The sequence below is a fragment of the Eurytemora carolleeae genome, unplaced genomic scaffold (genome assembly GCF_000591075.1).
Source record: "Eurytemora carolleeae unplaced genomic scaffold, Eaff_2.0 scaffold75, whole genome shotgun sequence".
Lineage (NCBI taxonomy): Eukaryota > Metazoa > Arthropoda > Copepoda > Calanoida > Temoridae > Eurytemora > Eurytemora carolleeae.
Genome location: NW_019396178.1, coordinates 496,635 through 504,192, shown reverse-complemented (window position 1 = coordinate 504,192; position 7,558 = coordinate 496,635).

Here is a 7,558-nt window from a genome sequence, read left to right as displayed (position 1 = left end):
TTCAGATTTGTTAAAAAAGAAAGGGGTCTAAATAATAAAATGTGTGAGATTCAAGAAGAAGGAACACTTTTTTGTTGACATTTTTAGCTTAAATGGAAAACGGAATTAAGTCTTTACCACGGACCCTGCTTTTCTATAATCCCTATAATCTTTGCAACCCAAAGACGTGGGTCTTAGATATTTCAAACCATGAATTCTGTTCGATCAAATTACTTATGTTTACACACCATCAGATTGCAAATATTAGATATTTCAAACCATGAATTCTGTTCGATCAAATTACTTATGTTTACACACCATCAGATTGCAAATATTAGATATTTCAAACCATGAATTCTGTTCGATCAAATTACTTATGTTTACACACCATCAGATTGCAAATATTAGATATTTCAAACCATGAATTCTGTTCTATTAAATTACTTATGTTTACACACCATCAGATTGCAAATGGATAAGAAAATTTCAGTTTGTGGCGAAGACTCAATTCCCTTAGATCTTTTTTCGAGAGGAGGGGGGGGGCTTGTTAAGCCCCCCCCCCATTGCCTTGCATACGCCCTCAACATCAAATCTGTAAAAGCTTAGAATGTTGAACATGAACAAAAAGTTTTAAATGCCAGACAGAAACCGTTATTGTCGCTATTCAGTTATTCTCGGTCAAAAATATAGTATTTCAAATATTCCAAGTATTTACATATTATTAAATATTTATTCCATTTTTTTTCTTTGTTCAGCGGTCTTTGTTGAATATAGTTTTGATGAAGAAGACTTAAGGGAAGGAAGGATTCACAAAAAATATGTTTTTTGCTCATTTGTTGAGTTTTGAATTGATACATAGTTTCAAATTCTAACAATGGATACAGTATAGAATCTCTAAAGAAAAACAGAAATTTTGTTTGCTTAATCTCAATATGCACTGTGGACACTTTTTTATTTTCTGCTTAATCTTCTCTTTTGGATTTTTCCCAGTTCCCTGCTGGGTTCTGACCAATAAGAATTCTCTGGTTGATTGTGTGCAAAATTTCCCGGCTTCTGGTTGGCTGTGTGGTTTATACAATTAACTCTCTGATTGGTTGAATTTTAGCCACTTTCAAAACAAAGATTATATTAATCTTCAGAATAACAAAAAGAGGAGATGAGGAGATCAAGTATTGATCTCGATATCCACAATTCTAAAATTTTCAGCTCAAAGGAGTGGGGAGTATTAGATTGTGAAGTGAAAATAAGTCATAAGAGTTTGAAAGGGTTGGAGAACATAAAGAAAATGGGCGGGGGAAAGAGGGTGGGGGAGTAGGATGCTACGGTTAGGAAGAGGGGGNGTAAATATATGGTTGTGGGATGAGGGGGAGGGTTCAAGGGCTAATTTTATTGTTTGATTTCTCTGTTCTCCAGTTCTCCTCCCTTCTTTGTTACAGTGAAAGTATACACAGTATACACACAAAACATTTCAAGTCTTTAAAAAACTTTATTTACCTTATTTATTTGTTTTATTAAAAAAGATTTTAATGTCATTACCTTCATATTTATCACCCTTTTTCTGATTTTTAATTTATTTAATTTAAAGTTAACCAGAGCTGAACTTTTGAAAGGTGGATATTGGGATTGAAGCTTGATCCACTCTTTTTCTTAATATCGAGATTAAATAATGCTTGTTCTCATCTTGTTATTAATCTCAAGATTAATTAACCGATCGGGATTAAGGATATCCCATTCAAAAGTTTTTAGCTCAGATGATATTGCAGTTGTTCTCAAATCTTAATTCATATCATCAATCATATAAATTCTTGAATAATCTATTTATTATGATTTTTACTGATTGATACTAATTTCCGATAATCCCCCCCGCCCCCTATAATTCCCTCTGATTGTCCCTAATCTCTTCAATAATCCCTCCTATTATGTTTAAGTTGTATGAAAAAATAAATAAAAATAATAAGTGTAAGACAGAGTGTCCTACGAAACGTGACAGTGCAGTGTGACATGTTTGATAATCGATGTATATATCTAATGTCAAAGTGCTACCTTTTTATCTTAAAGGGAGTGACCGGCTATGTAAGGTAATTGAACTGAGTATGCAGTGTTGTCGAAAACTTCTTTAGGATTCATTTGAGACATATTTCACTTTTTAAAGATCTGTAAATCCTGAGTTTGAGCACAAATTCGACGTTCAAAACTCCTGATTTGGGGGTGGATACGCTTTCAGAATTAGTTTTTTTTAAATTATTAAATAACGACAACGAAAAAAAAGTAAAAATTATACAGTAATCTAGTTAGATGGCTAGGAACATATTTCACAAAAGAAACTTGTCAATAAATCAATGCTAAAATCGATTATTTCGTTTTCATTATTATATTGAATTTCTAATTTTAATTTCATTTTATAATGAAAATTGAATTTTTTAATGATGCTGTGATTAATGATTCAGTTAACTACAGTGGCGCAACTAGGGGGAGAGCGAACCCGATTTTGCCCCCCCCCCCCACTCCTCATTTGACTGTATCGCGATCTTTTATCAAATTTTGCCATCTAAGAAAAAAAAATACCAAAATTTTTCTTTGGCGCTTCGCGCATAATTGCAACTAGAGTTTCTAATTATTGTCTCTTTTTCAACTTAGAGAAAGTCAGGTATATTTAATTTATATATATGTTACTTCTTATGGGGATTACAATTCATGTTAAGGTTATAGAACAACTTACGAACTCAGAAACTGCATATAGATATAGAACAATTCAAAGAAATAATAAGGATTTTATCTGACTATAAGGACTTTTGCAGGCTATAGGAAGAAACAAAGGGTTATTGGCAAACAAGGGCAGCAGAGGGTTCTACAGAGAGACTTTATGGATTATGGGCACACGTCGACTAGATGAATTACAAAAATCTGATGCAGATTGCAATATGTACTTAAAATACACAGTGAATATGACTAAGAAACCCTAACAGACACTAAGAAATACATAAAAAATACTAGAAGTACACATTTTTTGCGCTTCGCGCACACATTTACCGAGTTGACTCATGTCGGTCATTTTACAGCACAGTATTGGAACCTGCAACATTTAAAAATTTCTGGTTTTTTAGACTTCAAACCCTTAAAACTGCCATTTCATTTTCAAAAAACTTTCGACACGGAGGGGCTAGCTCCCCACTGTGCCCTCCCCACATACCCTTGATAATAAAATTTCGTCCCCCCCCCCCTCACAAAAGTACTAGTTGCGCCACTGTCTAGCTGTGATAACGATAACGTTAGTTTATCGAGCAAATAAATTAGGCTCTAGAAGGTTAGTAAAACCCAAAAATTTAGCGTGTCTGATTTATTTTTATGGTATTAATTGACGTTTTGAACAAAACTATTCCAGGGGGGGGGGGGGCAAAAAACAGCCAGGGGGCGAAGTCTTGCCCCCCCCTCTGGCTAAAATCCTGTATACGCGTGTATCTTAACACCCTTCATTTAAAGAGAGTTTGCGTGAACAATAAAATGGAATAACAATATGCCAAACCTCCAATAAATTCGAACTCGATTGGTTTCAGTTTTTTTCCTCTGATGTTTTGGTAATTAGAAAATGGACAATAAGAGCGAAAAAGCCCAAAGTCTAAATAAAACATGTTAATCTAACATCTCAGACAATTTTCATGTTATCGGTTTCGAACACATTTCAGATTTATCCTCTATATATCCCATTTAATTTTAAAGAACACTCCCTATAAGGAGAATTGAAGTAACTATTGTGGCAGAGCTAAAGACGGCATTCATGAGCTCTAACCTAGCTTCTATGCCACGTAGCTGGATATTATATTGCTATCAGTTACTTTTGATTCACGTCTCGCCTTAGTGATGACCCCAAGTTTGTGATGTCCCAATAGACAGAACTGGATGATACAACATAGATGATAACTAGTTGTCCTAAACTCCACTTCAAAACTCCACTTAAACTCAACTTAAACTCGACTCAAGGAAATCTGGGTAAAAAAATTTGACTTTAACTCGACATTTTTGAATCCCAGTTTATAACTTGGATTTCAAAACACCACTTCAAAACTCCGCTTAAACTCGACTTTAACTTCACTTTTGAATTCCAGTCACCAACTGGATGAAATCTGGGTAAAAACTCGACTTAAACTCAACTTTTTGAATCCCAGTTTTTACCAAGTCAGGGTGAAAACTGGGATTTCAAAACTCCCCGTCAAAACTCCACTTAAACTCGACTTTAACTCCACTTTTGAACTCCGGTCACCAGCTGGGTGAAATCTGGTTGAAGAAACTCGACTTAAACTCGACTTTTTGAATCCCAGTTTCTGTGTCAATATATTCACGAAACTTCAACGGCAAAAAAATGCATTTTTAAGTGAGAATTTAATAATATTTGATGATTTTGGAGTGCATTCTTGATTTTTTGATAAATAGAAGTTCCACTTAGACAGTCTTGTAACAGGTAAAACGGTAAGTTAATTCAGTATAACATATATTGAATATGTAATTGTTAAAGATGTGTGCTGTATGAATGTACAAGTCTTAATTTAGATTATTCCAGATGGTGGAATGTAGATGGGGTGTGAAGAGGAATACCTGATTGGATTGGTGATATCTGGATGATATATGGGTGATATCATCTAGATATCATCTAGATATCACCTGCATATCATCCAGATATCACCCACATATCATCCAGATATCATCCATATATTACACATATCATCCATATATCACCCACATATTGTCCAAATATCACCCGGTCGATATTTTTTACAACTTGATGAAAAGTCGAGTTTTAACCCAGATATGGCACGACTATTGCAGATAAAAAAACTCCACTTTGAAATTCGATGAAAACTCCACTTCTCATCATCCAGATATTACCCAACTATCATCCAAATATCAAACAGAAATCATCCAGAAATAATCCAGAAATCATCCAGAAATCATACAGAAATCATACAGAAATCATCCAAAAATCATCCAAAAACCATCCAGATATCATCCAATCAACATCAATTTTTACAACCTGCCAACATAGTGAAAAGTTGAGTTTTCATCCAGATATAGCGCGAATATTGTAGGTCAAAACTCCACTTTTAAACTCCATTAAAACTCCACTTCTGGAAGGCAAAAGTCAAGTTTTACTAGATTTTAACTCAAGTTTTTGTTTGCTAGGGTACACTCTTTTCACTGTCCTGTCAGCTGAAATTACACCTGGCTCCCTGTTTTCTGCACAGCCTCTGCATAGTAAGATACAAGCAGTTTGACCATTTTATTTCAGATCCGGTGGTTTGACTTGCCTTCTCAGGAGGTTTCTGACCAGGATGTCTCGATGTTCTCTGTCTCCCTGAAGCTGCCCAACTTCTGGCCGGATAGTGCCAAGGCCTGGTTTGCGCAGACCGATGCACAGTTTGCTATCAAGCCCATAAGTTCTAGTGAAACCGAGCTCTATTATTGAGTTTCGGCCCTGTCAAAGGATGATGGTGAACAATTAGGAAAACTGATTTGTGTTCCTCTGTTGTCTGAGCCCTATGAAACCTTGAATAACCGCTTGTTCGACCTCTTTGAGTTCTATTGAGTCCTACCATCTCTCTCCCATTCTCAGCTGATATGAAGCCCTCCCACATGATGAGTAAAATGTTACACCTGCTACTAGAGGATCCTAATCCTGATTTTTTCATTCGTTTTTTCTACGTTGTCTTCCTCTTGAGATCAATTCTCACTTGCTGCAGGAAGATATCAAGGATCCTAGAGCCCTTGCTAGGAAGGCTGATGAGCTTTGACAGAATAGTAACTAAGCTGCCCTCAACAAGCTGTCTTATGCTTCAGATGACAAGGAGGTTGAAGATGTTTTTGCTGTTTCCTCCCGTCTTGCTTCCAGTGCAGATCTGGCAGATCCACCTCTTCAAGACGTTTATCCTCTTCTAGATCTAGTCCTTTAGGTTGGTGCTGGTATCACAGGTATCATGGAGAAGAAGCTCATCACTGCAAAAAGTCCTTGCTTATATTCCAGGAAACTAGCTGGCCAGCTGGAAAATCAAGCTCACTCTTTTCCAATTAGGATATCCTCTCTCATTTACCACCTGGATTCTTTCTCTGGTAGGAATATTTTAGTTGATACCAGAACTTCTATATCAGTCTTTCCTCATTCTCCTTGTAACTCTTCCGGAGCAGCTTGTAGTCCTGCTGGTTCCAAACTATAAACTGCAGGGGAAGATTCTCAATTGGATCCTCACACACCTCTTCAATGCTCACCTAAGATGCACTCCCTAGGAGATCAGGAAGTTGTTGGCTGATTATTCTGACATTTTCTCTTCAGATGGTTTTACAGCTTCCTATCCCAAGCATGGTGTGTTCCATGATCTTCTCTTCCTGGCCCTCCTTTCTTTGCAAAGGCAGGACATTTGGATCCTGATAAGTTGGCCTCTGCCAAGACTGAGTTCACAAAGATGAAAGCTGCAGGGATCATCCGGAGGTCTAGTTCCCCTTGGTCAAGCCCACTGCATATGGTTAAGAAGTCTGATGGGTCTTGGCAACATGCAAATTTGTTATACTAGATGAAAATAAAAAGCAAAAGCGAACCAAAAACTATCGTTTTAAAAGCTCAAAACGATCGTTTTAAAACGATAGTTTTTGCCTTATATTTTCTTCTAGGGTAACTAATTTGCATGTATGATAAAAGCAAACTTCTACAGAATAAAGTTTTAAAATCTTGGAACCATCTAATATTGTTGTAAAACATTTTAAAAGTCGAATCTGGCAATTGCCCATCCCTATTTGTACTCATCCTCAAGCTTGCAGGGGATTTTTTTTTTATTGTTAGTTTCGAGAAAACTAAAGATTTTCTTGCTTGAGCTTTTCTTGATCTTTACCTTCAGTTTTTTGTTTTGTTTTGATGCATATAGTTTCTTAATAGCACTTAAGGGAAAGAAAACAGGCAAAATATCTATCTTAATAAACTATAATGCAAGTAATGAGTTAAAAATCTATTTTTTTATTCTTTATTTTTTAATTGTGACCCTTTTTAAGTTTTTCAGGTTAATAAAAATTTTCGCTTGCGCCGCGCACCTTACTTATCAATCTTAAATATACATTATTAACTTAAAGAATATGTTTATTAAAGGGACAATTGAACCATATTGCTAATTCTGACAATAAATAATAAATCTTTATTGATGATGCTCATGGTGCACTTTAACATTTCTCTCATAAAATTATACCTTCGACTAAATTTTCGGCGTTATTTAAAATAAATATACAGTGGTGCCCATAAAACTGTAGTGTAGGAAGACGACTTATATCAGTTAAATAGTGTACATAGACCCATGCACTGGTAAAACCTTTTACATTAAACAAGATGGAATGCACATAAGTTTGTGTTCAGTGTTTATTTCAAGATATTGGAAAGAAATTTCAGAATTTTCTTTTTCGTTCTATTGCAGATAAAAATCTAATATCTATAATATCCTATCAGGATGGGAGGGGGGAGAGATAATCATAATAATCAGTTGAATATTCTTTTTTGAGTCTTTTTTGTATCTACCGCCCTGTATTTATATATACAAGGGAGATTAATTCC